Source organism: Dendrobates tinctorius, unplaced genomic scaffold (assembly GCF_039654945.1).
Source record: "Dendrobates tinctorius isolate UK_male_01 unplaced genomic scaffold, ASM3965494v1 ptg000432c, whole genome shotgun sequence".
Taxonomy (NCBI): domain Eukaryota; kingdom Metazoa; phylum Chordata; class Amphibia; order Anura; family Dendrobatidae; genus Dendrobates; species Dendrobates tinctorius.
In genome coordinates, this window is record NW_027362095.1 from 1,506,707 (window position 1) to 1,521,132 (window position 14,426).

Consider the following 14,426-nt stretch of genomic DNA (forward strand, 5'->3'; position numbering starts at 1 on the left):
CAGCTGCCTGTGACCAAAGTGACGAGAGGATAATGGAGATTTTGAATCTCTGCGTACACTTTTGGACACTGGACACTTGTGGATTGTGTGAGGCCCACTGATATCTGAGCGCTATGTGACACGCTCGATGGCACAGCTGCCTGTGACCAAAGTGACGAGAGGATAATGGAGATTTTGAATCTCTGCGTACACTTTTGGACACTGGACACTTGTGGATTGTGTGAGGCCCACTGATATCTGAGCGCTATGTGACACACTCGATGGCACAGCTACCTGTGACCAAAGTGACGAGAGGATAATGGAGATTTTGAATCTCTGCGCACACTTTTGGACACTGGACACTTGTAGATTGTGTGAGGCCCACTGATATCTGACCGCTATGTGACATGCTCGATGGCACAGCTGCCTGTGACCAAAGTGACGAGAGGATAATGGAGATTTTGAATCTCTGCGTACACTTTTGGACACTGGACACTTGTGGATTGTGTGAGGCCCTCTGATATCTGAGCGCTATGTGACACGCTCGATGGCACAGCTGCCTGTGACCAAAGTGACGAGAGGATAATGGAGATTTTGAATCTCTGCGTACACTTTTGGACACTGGACACTTGTAGATTGTGTGAGGCCCACTGATATCTGAGCGCTATGTGACACGCTCGATGGCACAGCTGCCTGTGACCAAAGTGACGAGAGGAAAATGGAGATTTTGAATCTCTGCGTACACTTTTGGACACTGGACACTTGTGGATTGTGTGAGGCCCACTGATATCTGAGCGCTATGTGACACGCTCGATGGCACAGCTGCCTGTGACCAAAGTGACGAGAGGATAATGGAGATTTTGAATCTCTGCGTACACTTTTGGACACTGGACACTTGTGGATTGTGTGAGGCCCACTGATATCTGAGCGCTATGTGACACGCTCGATGGCACAGCTGCCTGTGACCAAAGTGACGAGAGGATAATGGAGATTTTGAATCTCTGCGTACACTTTTGGACACTGGACACTTGTAGATTGTGTGAGGCCCACTGATATCTGAGCGCTATGTGACACGCTCGATGGCACAGCTGCCTGTGACCAAAGTGACGAGAGGATAATGGAGATTTTGAATCTCTGCGTACACTTTTGGACACTGGACACTTGTGGATTGTGTGAGGCCCACTGATATCTGAGCGCTATGTGACACGCTCGATGGCACAGCTGCCTGTGACCAAAGTGACGAGAGGATAATGGAGATTTTGAATCTCTGCGTACACTTTTGAACACTGGACACTTGTGGATTGTGTGAGGCCCACTGATATCTGAGCGCTTTGTGACACGCTCGATGGCACAGCTTCCTGTGACCAAAGTGACGAGAGGATAATGGAGATTTTGAATCTCTGCGTACACTTTTGGACACTGGACACTTGAGGATTGTGTGAGGCCCACTGATATCTGAGCGCTATGTGACACGCTCGATGGCACAGCTGCCTGTGACCAAAGTGACGAGAGGATAATGGAGATTTTGAATCTCTGCGTACACTTTTGGACACTGGACACTTGTAGATTGTGTGAGGCCCACTGATATCTGAGCGCTATGTGACACGCTCGATGGCACAGCTGCCTGTGACCAAAGTGACGAGAGGATAATGGAGATTTTGAATCTCTGCGTACACTTTTGGACACTGGACACTTGTGGATTGTGTGAGGCCCACTGATATCTGAGCGCTATGTGACACGCTCGATGGCACAGCTGCCTGTGACCAAAGTGACGAGAGGATAATGGAGATTTTGAATCTCTGCGTACACTTTTGGACACTGGACACTTGTAGATTGTGTGAGGCCCACTGATATCTGAGCGCTATGTGACACGCTCGATGGCACAGCTGCCTGTGACCAAAGTGACGAGAGGATAATGGAGATTTTGAATCTCTGTGTACACTTTTGGACACTGGACACTTGTGGATTGTGTGAGGCCCACTGATATCTGAGCCCTATGTGACACGCTCGATGGCACAGCTGCCTGTGACCAAAGTGACGAGAGGATAATGGAGATTTTGAATCTCTGCGTACACTTTTGGACACTGGACACTTGTGGATTGTGTGAGGCCCACTGATATCTGAGCGCTATGTGACACGCTCGATGGCACAGCTGCCTGTGACCAAAGTGACGAGAGGATAATGGAGATTTTGAATCTCTGCGTACACTTTTGGACACTGGACACTTGTGGATTGTGTGAGGCCCACTGATATCTGAGCGCTATGTGACACGCTCGATGGCACAGCTGCCTGTGACCAAAGTGACGAGAGGATAATGGAGATTTTGAATCTCTGCGTACACTTTTGGACACTGGACACTTGTGGATTGTGTGAGGCCCACTGATATCTGAGCGCTATGTGACACACTCGATGGCACAGCTGCCTGTGACCAAAGTGACGAGAGGATAATGGAGATTTTTAATCTCTGCGTACACTTTTGGACACTGGACACTTGTGGATTGTGTGAGGCCCACTGATATCTGAGCGCTATGTGACACGCTCGATGGCACAGCTGCCTGTGACCAAAGTGACGAGAGGATAATGGAGATTTTGAATCTCTGCGTACACTTTTGGACACTGGACACTTGTAGATTGTGTGAGGCCCACTGATATCTGAGCGCTATGTGACAGGCTCGATGGCACAGCTGCCTGTCACCAAAGTGACGAGAGGATAATGGAGATTTTTAATCTCTGCGTACACTTTTGGACACTGGACACTTGTGGATTGTGTGAGGCCCACTGATATCTGAGCGCTATGTGACACGCTCGATGGCACAGCTGCCTGTGACCAAAGTGACGAGAGGATAATGGAGATTTTGAATCTCTGCGTACACTTTTGGACACTGGACACTTGTAGATTGTGTGAGGCCCACTGATATCTGAGCGCTATGTGACACGCTCGATGGCACAGCTGCCTGTGACCAAAGTGACGAGAGGATAATGGAGATTTTGAATCTCTGCGTACACTTTTGGACACTGGACACTTGTAGATTGTATGAGGCCCACTGATATCTGAGCGCTATGTGACACGCTCGATGGCACAGCTGCCTGTGACCAAAGTGACGAGAGGATAATGGAGATTATGAATCTCTGCGTACACTTTTGGACACTGGACACTTGTGGATTGTGTGAGGCCCACTGATATCTGAGCACTATGTGACACGCTCGATGGCACAGCTGCCTGTGACCAAAGTGACGAGAGGATAATGGAGATTTTGAATCTCTGCGTACACTTTTGGACACTGGACACTTGTAGATTGTGTGAGGCCCACTGATATCTGAGCGATATGTGTCAGGCTCCATGGCACAGCTGCCTGTGACCAAAGTGACGAGAGGATAATGGAGATTTTTAATCTCTGCATACACTTTTGGACACTGGACACTTGTGGATTGTGTGAGGCCCACTGATATCTGAGCGCTATGTGACACGCTCGATGGCACAGCTGCCTGTGACCAAAGTGACGAGAGGATAATGGAGATTTTGAATCTCTGCGTACACTTTTGAACACTGGACACTTGTGGATTGTGTGAGGCCCACTGATATCTGAGCGCTTTGTGACACGCTCGATGGCACAGCTGCCTGTGACCAAAGTGACGAGAGGATAATGGAGATTTTGAATCTCTGCGTACACTTTTGGACACTGGACACTTGAGGATTGTGTGAGGCCCACTGATATCTGAGCGCTATGTGACACGCTCGATGGCACAGCTGCCTGTGACCAAAGTGACGAGAGGATAATGGAGATTTTGAATCTCTGCGTACACTTTTGGACACTGGACACTTGTGGATTGTGTGAGGCCCACTGATATCTGAGCGCTATGTGACACGCTCGATGGCACAGCTGCCTGTGACCAAAGTGACGAGAGGATAATGGAGATTTTGAATCTCTGCGTACACTTTTGGACACTGGACACTTGTGGATTGTGTGAGGCCCACTGATATCTGAGCGCTATGTGACACGCTCGATGGCACAGCTGCCTGTGACCAAAGTGACGAGAGGATAATGGAGATTTTGAATCTCTGCGTACACTTTTGGACACTGGACACTTGTGGATTGTGTGAGGCCCACTGATATCTTAGCGCTATGTGACACGCTCGATGGCACAGCTGCCTGTGACCAAAGTGACGAGAGGATAATGGAGATTTTGAATCTCTGCGTACACTTTTGGACACTGGACACTTGTGGATTGTGTGAGGCCCACTGATATCTGAGCGCTATGTGACACGCTCGATGGCACAGCTGCCTGTGACCAAAGTGACGAGAGGATAATGGAGATTTTGAATCTCTGCGTACACTTTTGGACACTGGACACTTGTGGATTGTGTGAGGCCCACTGATATCTGAGCGCTATGTGACACGCTCGATGGCACAGCTGCCTGTGACCAAAGTGACGAGAGGATAATGGAGATTTTGAATCTCTGCGCACACTTTTGGACACTGGACACTTGTGGATTGTGTGAGGCCCACTGATATCTGAGCGCTATGTGACACGCTCGATGGCACAGCTGCCTGTGACCAAAGTGACGAGAGGATAATGGAGATTTTGAATCTCTGCGTACACTTTTGGACACTGGACACTTGTAGATTGTGTGAGGCCCACTGATATCTGAGCGATATGTGTCAGGCTCCATGGCACAGCTGCCTGTGACCAAAGTGACGAGAGGATAATGGAGATTTTTAATCTCTGCATACACTTTTGGACACTGGACACTTGTGGATTGTGTGAGGCCCACTGATATCTGAGCGCTATGTGACACGCTCGATGGCACAGCTGCCTGTGACCAAAGTGACGAGAGGATAATGGAGATTTTGAATCTCTGCGTACACTTTTGAACACTGGACACTTGTGGATTGTGTGAGGCCCACTGATATCTGAGCGCTTTGTGACACGCTCGATGGCACAGCTGCCTGTGACCAAAGTGACGAGAGGATAATGGAGATTTTGAATCTCTGCGTACACTTTTGGACACTGGACACTTGAGGATTGTGTGAGGCCCACTGATATCTGAGCGCTATGTGACACGCTCGATGGCACAGCTGCCTGTGACCAAAGTGACGAGAGGATAATGGAGATTTTGAATCTCTGCGTACACTTTTGGACACTGGACACTTGTGGATTGTGTGAGGCCCACTGATATCTGAGCGCTATGTGACACGCTCGATGGCACAGCTGCCTGTGACCAAAGTGACGAGAGGATAATGGAGATTTTGAATCTCTGCGTACACTTTTGGACACTGGACACTTGTGGATTGTGTGAGGCCCACTGATATCTGAGCGCTATGTGACACGCTCGATGGCACAGCTGCCTGTGACCAAAGTGACGAGAGGATAATGGAGATTTTGAATCTCTGCGTACACTTTTGGACACTGGACACTTGTGGATTGTGTGAGGCCCACTGATATCTGAGCGCTATGTGACACGCTCGATGGCACAGCTGCCTGTGACCAAAGTGACGAGAGGATAATGGAGATTTTGAATCTCTGCGTACACTTTTGGACACTGGACACTTGTGGATTGTGTGAGGCCCACTGATATCTGAGCGCTATGTGACACGCTCGATGGCACAGCTGCCTGTGACCAAAGTGACGAGAGGATAATGGAGATTTTGAATCTCTGCGTACACTTTTGGACACTGGACACTTGTGGATTGTGTGAGGCCCACTGATATCTGAGCGCTATGTGACACGCTCGATGGCACAGCTGCCTGTGACCAAAGTGACGAGAGGATAATGGAGATTTTGAATCTCTGCGTACACTTTTGGACACTGGACACTTGTGGATTGTGTGAGGCCCACTGATATCTGAGCGCTATGTGACACGCTCGATGGCACAGCTGCCTGTGACCAAAGTGACGAGAGGATAATGGAGATTTTGAATCTCTGCGTACACTTTTGGACACTGGACACTTGTGGATTGTGTGAGGCCCACTGATATCTGAGCGCTATGTGACACGCTCGATGGCACAGCTGCCTGTGACCAAAGTGACGAGAGGATAATGGAGATTTTGAATCTCTGCGTACAATTTTGGACACTGGACACTTGTGGATTGTGAGAGGCCCACTGATATCTGAGCGCTATGTGACACGCTCGATGGCACAGCTGTGACAAAAGTGACTAGAGGATAAGGGAGATTGGATTGCTTTTAAAAAAGCAGTTTGCAGAGCAGTGGGTAAACAGCAATGCCAGCGTGTCAGGAAGCCTTAAAAGGCAGCCCAACAACCAACACCACTGATACACCACAATATAGCCTCCCCTTGCACTGCACACACAGTGACTTGTGTGTTGTGCAGGCCAAATCGCTAGCAGCAGAAGCAGTTTTTTTGTCTTCTTCCCTGCCTAACGCTCTGCCTACAGAATCAGCAGCAACCTCTCCCTATACTAAGATCGGCAGAAGTAAGATGGCGGTCGGCGTGCACGCCCTTTTATACCCCCTGTGACGCCCACCAAAGCAAGCCAATCACTTGCATGCCATTCTGAAAGATGGTGGTGACCCGTGCCTAGGTCATCACGTTGCCCACAGTGTCCGTGGATCCTGATTGGCTGAAAAAGAGCGCAAAACAAACTTTTGAAACGCGACTTTGGCGCGTAAGTCGCCGACCTCGTGGCCGACCTCATCCTAGGGTCGGGTTTCGTTTCATGAAACCCGACTTTTGAATTTTTTCGACCCGTTTCGCTCAACTCTAGTTATCACGTTCGCCTAACACGCGAAAGGTCCCCAGATCGAAACTGGGCAGAAACACGCTGTTACCCTTTGGTATCCAAGCTTTTGACTTTCAGTTCTTGATCTCGATTGCTTGTTGTCACCACAGTAAGCACTTGCATTCGGTTTCTGTAGTGTAGCGGTTAGCACGGTCGCCTCACACGCGAAAGGTCCCCAGTTCGAAACTGGGCAGAAACACAGCTTTTTCTCTTGGAAAACGATCTTTTTGACTTTCAGTGCTTGTTCTTTATTGCTTGCCATGACCACAGCATTTTTTTTTTGTTTGAATCAGTTGGTTTCTGTAGTGTAGCGGTTATCACGTTCACTTTACACGCGAAAGGTCCTCAGTTCGAAACTGGGCAGAAACACAGCGTTCCTCTTGCAAACTAGCGCTTTTGGCAATGAGTGCTTGATCTTTAATGCTTGCCATGACCACAGTAAACTCTCTTGTCTGGTTACTGTAGTGTAGTGATTGTCCTGTTTGCCATCCTCCTGAAAGTTCCCTGTTTTGATCCCGGGCAGAAACGTGTGGCTTTTCTTTATTTTGATCACAAACGTATATTGTTGGCTTAATTAGCCTTAGTTAGCATATTCTATTGCTGGTTTAATGAGCATTACTTTTACCAATGTGATTATTTCTACCCGTTTTTGCTTTTGGCAAGCATGTGTGTTTTTGACAGTGTCTAAGTGTTCCTAATTCAAGTAACACCTGATAGGATCAAGGTGCGAAAGCAGGCATCTAGGTGCTTTTTCTTTTTGGCTTTTGGACAAAGGCATGAGAATGTTTTGTGGAGCATGGTTTTGTTTCCCTGTTTGTTCTTTTTCTCCAATAGCCTGACAAATGAAAGGTTCCTGTGTTGCAAAATGCACTTTGTCCTGTCTTCAGACATAGAGGAAGACCTCTTGACTTTGGCTGGCTGTTTTTTTCTTTTTCAAGTTCATTTCAGCATGTTTAAACATCTTTAGCTTTGCATTGAGTTTCTGAAGTGTAGTGGTTGTCACGTTCACCTCACACGCGAACGGTCCCCATTTCGAAACTAGATAGAAGCATGACATTAGGCGTTGATATTAAAGCTTTTGACACTGAGTCTTTGTTCTCGATGGCTCGTCATGACCACAATAATCTTACGCAGCTGGTTTCTGTAGTGTAGTGTAGTGGTTATCACGTTCGCCTAACACGCGAAGGGTCCCCAGTTCGAAACTGGGCAGAAACACGCTGTTACCCTTTGGTATCCAAGCTTTTGACTTTCAGTTCTTGATCTCGATTGCTTGTTGTCACCACAGTAAGCACTTGCATCCGGTTTCTGTAGTGTAGCGGTTATCACGTTCGCCTCACACGCGAAAGTTCCTCAGTTCAAAACTGGGCAGAAACACAACTTTTTCTCTTGGAAAACGATCTTTTTGACTTTCAGTGCTTGTTCTTTATTGCTTGCCATGACCACAGCATTTTTTGTTTGTTTGAATCGGTTGGTTTCTGTAGTGTAGAGGTTATCACGTTCGCTTTACATGTGAAAGGTCCTCAGTTCGAAACTAGGCAGAAACACAGCGTTCCTCTTGCAAACTAGCGCTTTTGACAATGAGTGCTTGATCTTTAATGCTTGCCATGACCACAGTAAACGCTCTTGTCTGGTTACTGTAGTGTAGTGATTGTCCTGTTTGCCATCCTCCTGAAAGTTCCCTGTTTTGATCCCGGGCAGAAACATGTGGCTTTTCTTTATTTTGATCACAAACGTATATTTTTGGCTTAATTAGCCTTAGTTAGCATATTCTATTGCTGGTTTAATGAGCATTACTTTTACCAATGTGATTATTTCTACCCGTTTTTGCTTTTGGCAAGCATGTGTGTTTTTGACAGTGTCTAAGTGTTCCTAATTCAAGTAACACCTGATAGGATCAAGGTGCGAAAGCAGGCATCTAGGTGCTTTTTCTTTTTGGCTTTTGGACAAAGGCATGAGAATGTTTTGTGGAGCATGGTTTTGTTTCCTTGTTTGTTCTTTTTCTCCAATAGCCTGACAAATGAAAGGTTCCTGTGTTGCAAAATGCACTTTGTCCTGTCTTCAGACATAGAGGAAGACCTCTTGACTTTGGCTGGCTGTTTTTTTCTTTTTCAAGTTCATTTCAGCATGTTTAAACATCTTTATCTTTGCATGGAGTTTCTGAAGCGTAGTGGTTGTCACGTTCACCTCACGCGCGAACGGTCCCCAGTTCGAAACTGGATAGAAGCATGACATTAGGCGTTGATATTAAAGCTTTTGACGTTGAGTCTTTGTTCTCGATGGCTCATCATGACCACAGTAACCTTCTGCAGCAGGTTTCTGTAGTGTAGTGGTTATCACGTTCGCCTAACACGCGAAGGGTCCCCAGTTCGAAACTGGGCAGAAACACGCTGTAACCCTTTGGTATCCAAGCTTTTGACTTTCAGTTCTTGATCTCGATTGCTTGTTGTCACCACAGTAAGCGCTTGCATCCGGTTCCTGTAGTGTAGCGGTTATCATGTTCGCCTCACACGTGAAAGGTCCCCAGTTCGAAACTGGGCAGAAACACAGCTTTTTTTTTTTCTCTTGGAAAACGATCGTTTTGACTTTCAGTGCTTGTTCTTTATTGCTTGCCATGACCACAGCATTTTTTGTTTGTTTGAATCGGTTGGTTTCTGTAGTGTAGCGGTTATCATGTTCGCTTTACACGCGACAGGTTCTCAGTTCAAAACTGGGCAGAAACACAGCGTTCCTCTTGCAAACTAGCGCTTTTGACAATGAGTGCTTGATCTTTAATGCTTGCCATGACCACAGTAAACGCTCTTGTCTGGTTACTGTAGTGTAGTGATTGTCCTGTTTGCCAACCTCCTGAAAGTTCCCTGTTTTGATCCCGGGCAGAAACATGTGGTTTTTCTTTATTTTGATCACAAACGTATATTGTTGGCTTAATTAGCCTTAGTTAGCATATTCTATTGCTGGTTTAATGAGCATTACTTTTACCAATGTGATTATTTCTACCCGTTTTTGCTTTTGGCAAGCATGTGTGTTTTTGACAGTGTCTAAGTGTTCCTAATTCAAGTAACACCTGATAGGATCAAGGTGCGAAAGCAGGCATCTAGGTGCTTTTTCTTTTTGGCTTTTGGACAAAGGCATGAGAATGTTTTGTGGAGCATGGTTTTGTTTCCCTGTTTGTTCTTTTTCTCCAATAGCCTGACAAATGAAAGGTTCCTGTGTTGCAATATGCACTTTGTCCTGTCTTCAGACATAGAGGAAGACCTCTTGACTTTGGCTGGCTGTTTTTTTCTTTTTCAAGTTCATTTCAGCATGTTTAAACATCTTTAGCTTTGCATGGAGTTTCTGAAGTGTAGTGGTTGTCACGTTCACCTCACTCGCGAACTGTCCCCAGTTTGAAACTGGATAGAAGCATGACATTAGGCGTTGATATTAAAGCTTTTGACGTTGAGTCTTTGTTCTCGATGGCTCATCATGACCACAGTAACCTTCCACATCCGTTTTCTGTAGTGTAGTAGTTATCACGTTCGCCTAACACGCGAAAGATCCCCAGTTCGAAACTAGGCAGAAACACGCTGTTACCCTTTGGTATCCAAGCTTTTGACTTTCAGTTCTTGATCTCGATTGCTTGTTGTCACCACAGTAAGCGCTTGCATCTGGTTTCTGTAGTGTAGCGGTTATCACGTTAGTTTCACACGCGAAAGGGCCCCAGTTCGAAACTGGGCAGAAACACAGCTTTTTCTCTTGGAAAACGATCTTTTTGACTTTCAGTGCTTGTTCTTTATTGCTTGCCATGACCACAGCATTTTTTGTTTGTTTCAATCGGTTGGTTTCTGTAGTGTAGCGGTTATCACGTTCGCTTTACACGCGAAAGGTCCTCACTTCGAAACTGGGCAGAAACACAGCGTTCCTCTTGCAAACTAGCGCTTTTGACAATCAATGCTTGATCTTTAATGCTTGCCATGACCACAGTAAACGCTCTTGTCTGGTTACTGTAGTGTAGTGATTGTCCTGTTTGCCATCCTCCTGAAAGTTTCCTGTTTTGATCCCGGGCAGAAACATGTGTCTTTTCTTTATTTTGATCACAAACGTATATTGTTGGCTTAATTAGCCTTAGTTAGCATATTCTATTGCTGGTTTAATGAGCATTACTTTTACCAATGTGATTATTTCTACCCGTTTTTGCTTTTGGCAAGCATGTGTGTTTTTGACAGTGTCTAAGTGTTCCTAATTCAAGTAACACCTGATAGGATCAAGGTGCGAAAGCAGGCATCTAGGTGCTTTTTCTTTTTGGCTTTTGGACAAAGGCATGAGAATGTTTTGTGGAGCATGGTTTTGTTTCCCTGTTTGTTCTCTTTCTCCAATAGCCTGACAAATGAAAGGTTCCTGTGTTGCAAAATGCACTTTGTCCTGTCTTCAGACATAGAGGAAGACCTCTTGACTTTGGCTGGCTGTTTTTTTCTTTTTCAAGTTCATTTCAACATGTTTAAACATCTTTATCTTTGCATGGAGCTCCTGAAGTGTAGTGGTTGTCACATTCACCTCACACGCGAACGGTCCCCAGTTCGAAACTGGATAGAAGCATGACATTAGGCGTTGATATTAAAGCTTTTGACGTTGAGTCTTTGTTCTCGATAGCTCGTCATGACCACAGTAAACTTCCGCCGCCGGTTTCTGTAGTGTAGTGGTTATCACGTTCGCCTAACACGCGAAAGGTCCCCAGTTCGAAACTGGATAGAAGCATGACATTAGGCGTTGATATTAAAGCTTTTGACGTTGAGTCTTTGTTCTCGAAGGCTCGTCATGACCACAGTAATCTTCCGCAGCCGGTTTCTGTACTGTAGTGGTTATCACGTTCGCCTAACACGCGTGAGGTCCCCAGTTCGAAACTGGCAGAAACACGCTGTTACCCTTTGGTATCCAAGCTTTTGACTTTCAGTTCTTGATCTCGATTGCTTGTTGTCAATACAGTAAGCACTTGCATCCGGTTTCTGTAGTGTAGCGGTTATCACGTTCGCCTCACACGCGAAAGGTCCCCAGTTCGAAACTGGGCAGAAGCACAGTTTTTTCTCTTGGAAAACGATCTTTTTGACTTTCAGTGCTTGTTCTTTATTGCTTGCCATGACCACAGCATTTTTTGTTTGTTTGAGTTGGTTGGTTTCTGTAGTGTAGCGGTTATCACGTTAGCTTTACACGTGAAAGGTCCTCAGTTCGAAACTGGGCAGAAACACAGCATTCCTCTTGCAAACTAGTGCTTTTGACAATGAGTGCTTGATCTTTAATGCTTGCCATGACCACAGTAAACGCTCTTGTCTGGTTACTGTAGTGTAGTGATTATCCTGTTTGCCATCCTCCTGAAAGTTCCCTGTTTTGATCCCGGGCAGAAACCTGTGGCTTTTCTTTATTTTGATCTCAAGCGTATATTGTTGGCTTAATTAGCCTTAGTTAGCATATTCTATTGCTGGTTTAATGAGCATTACTTTTACCAATGTGATTATTTCTACCCGTTTTTGCTTTTGGCAAGCATGTGTGTTTTTGACAGTGTCTAAGTGTTCCTAATTCAAGTAACACCTGATAGGATCAAGGTGCGAAAGCAGGCATCTAGGTGCTTTTTCTTTTTGGCTTTTGGACAAAGGCATGAGAATGTTTTGTGGAGCATGGTTTTGTTTCCCTGTTTGTTCTTTTTCTCCAATAGCCTGACAAATGAAAGGTTCCTGTGTTGCAAAATGCACTTGGTCCTGTCTTCAGACATAGAGGAAGACCTCTTGACTTTGGCTGGCTGTTTTTGTCTTTTTCAAGTTCATTTCAGCATGTTTAAACATCTTTAGCTTTGCATGGAGTTTCTCAAGTATAGTGGTTGTCACGTTCACCTTACGCGCGAACGGTCCCCAGTTCGAAACTGGATAGAAGCATGACATTAGGCGTTGATATTAAAGCTTTTGACGTTGAGTCTTTGTTCTCGATGGCTCGTCATGACCACAGTAACCTTCCGCAGCAGATTTCTGTAGTGTAGTGGTTATCACGTTCGCCTAACACGCGAAAGGTCCCCAGTTCGAAACTGGGTAGAAACACGCTGTTACCCTTTGGTATCTAAGCTTTTGACTTTCAGTTCTTGATCTCGATTGCCTGTTGTCACCACAGTTAGGCTAGTTTCACACTTGCTTTTTTTTGCAGCGCGTTTTTCCCGCAAAAAAACGCATTGAAAAAACGCATACAAAAGCATACAACTGCTGCGTTTTTTTCAAGAATTTTTATGAGCATGCATGAAAAAAACGCAGCGTTTTTATTCGTTTGTATGCGTTTTTAGTGCGTTTTTACCGCGTTTGCGTTTTTTTCCAACATTAGGTGGCCCCTCACACTAACCCAAACAATGACTTTACTAACCCTAACCCTGACCCTAACCCTTAATAAAACCATACTTAACCCTAACCCAAACCCTAACTAACCTTAACCCTAACCCTAACCCTGACCCTAACCCTAACCCTAACCCTAACCCTAACCCTGACCCTAACCCTTAATCAAACCATACTTAACCCTAACCCAAACCCTAGCTAACCTTAACCCTAACCCTAACCCTGACCCTAACCCTAACCCTAACCCTAACCCTGACCCTAACCCTTAACCAAACCATACTTAACCCTAACCCTGACCCTAACCCTTAACCAAACCATACTTAACCCTAACCCTGACCCTAACCCTGACCCTAACCCTTAACCACACCATACTTCACCCTAACCCTGACCCTAACCCTGACCCTAACCCTAACCATAACCCTAACCCTAACCCTGACCCTGACCCTAACCCTAACCCTAACCCTAACCCTGACCCTAACCCTTAATCAAACCATACTTAACCCTAACCCAAACCCTAACTAACCTTAACCCTAACCCTAACCCTGACCCTAACCCTAACCCTAACCCTAGCCCTAACCCTAACCCTGACCCTAACCCTTAATCAAACCATACTTAACCCTAACCCAAACCCTAACTAACCTTAACCCTAACCCTAACCCTGACCCTAACCCTAACCCTAACCCTAACCCTAACCCTTAACCAAACCATACTTAACCCTAACCCTGACCCTAACCCTGACCCTAACCCTTAACCAAACCATACTTAACCCTAACCCTGACCCTAACCCTAACCCTGACCCTAACCCTAACCCTAAACCCCCTTAACTAACCCTAACTTTACCCAAACCCCTAAATTCCATTGTCTAAACTAATGGTCAAAAAAAAAATGCATGTGCAAAGAAACACATACATGATCATGCCAGTGCGCACATATGCGCATCCATAGGCTATAATGGCCAATTTTAGCGCAAAACGTGCGCATACGTGCGCATGCGCTTTTTTGCAGGGCCAAAAAATGCAACATGCTGCGTCTGGAAAATACAAACGCACACCCCAAAAAAACGCAGCGCATGAAAATCGCATACGTGCGCTTACCAGCACGCAGGTATGCGCACCCATGCTAAATATTGGGGAAAAACGCATGCGCAGGTATGCGTTTTTTTCCAGCGCAAAAAAACGCAAATGTGAAACCAGCCTAAGCGCTTGCATCTGGTTTCTGTAGTGTAGCGGTTATCACGTTCGCCTCACACGCGAAAGGTCCCCAGTTAGAAACTGGGCAGAAACACAGCTTTTTCTCTTGGAAAATGATCTTTTTGACTTTCAGTGCTTGTTCTTTATTGCTTGCCATGACCACAGCATTTTTTG

The 14,426-nt window shown here is 45.9% G+C and overlaps 8 non-coding genes across 8 annotated transcripts; all 8 read left to right on the plus strand.

Annotated features, from left to right (window-relative positions):
- The first annotated feature begins 6,847 nt into the window (after positions 1-6,847).
- Positions 6,848-6,920, plus strand: TRNAV-CAC (transfer RNA valine (anticodon CAC)). Its single transcript has one exon. It is a non-coding gene; the product is annotated as a tRNA-Val (tRNA).
- Positions 6,921-7,017: 97 nt separating this feature from the next.
- Positions 7,018-7,090, plus strand: TRNAV-UAC (transfer RNA valine (anticodon UAC)). The gene has a single exon. It is a non-coding gene; the product is annotated as a tRNA-Val (tRNA).
- Positions 7,091-7,858: 768 nt separating this feature from the next.
- On the plus strand, positions 7,859-7,936 carry TRNAV-AAC (transfer RNA valine (anticodon AAC)). Its single transcript has one exon. It is a non-coding gene; the product is annotated as a tRNA-Val (tRNA).
- Positions 7,937-9,033: 1,097 nt separating this feature from the next.
- TRNAV-AAC (transfer RNA valine (anticodon AAC)) lies at positions 9,034-9,106 on the plus strand. The gene has a single exon. It is a non-coding gene; the product is annotated as a tRNA-Val (tRNA).
- A 1,432-nt stretch (positions 9,107-10,538) lies between these two features.
- On the plus strand, positions 10,539-10,611 carry TRNAV-UAC (transfer RNA valine (anticodon UAC)). The gene has a single exon. It is a non-coding gene; the product is annotated as a tRNA-Val (tRNA).
- Positions 10,612-11,696: 1,085 nt separating this feature from the next.
- On the plus strand, positions 11,697-11,769 carry TRNAV-CAC (transfer RNA valine (anticodon CAC)). Its single transcript has one exon. It is a non-coding gene; the product is annotated as a tRNA-Val (tRNA).
- Positions 11,770-12,707: 938 nt separating this feature from the next.
- Positions 12,708-12,780, plus strand: TRNAV-AAC (transfer RNA valine (anticodon AAC)). The gene has a single exon. It is a non-coding gene; the product is annotated as a tRNA-Val (tRNA).
- Positions 12,781-14,273: 1,493 nt separating this feature from the next.
- TRNAV-CAC (transfer RNA valine (anticodon CAC)) lies at positions 14,274-14,346 on the plus strand. Its single transcript has one exon. It is a non-coding gene; the product is annotated as a tRNA-Val (tRNA).
- Positions 14,347-14,426: the final 80 nt, after the last annotated feature.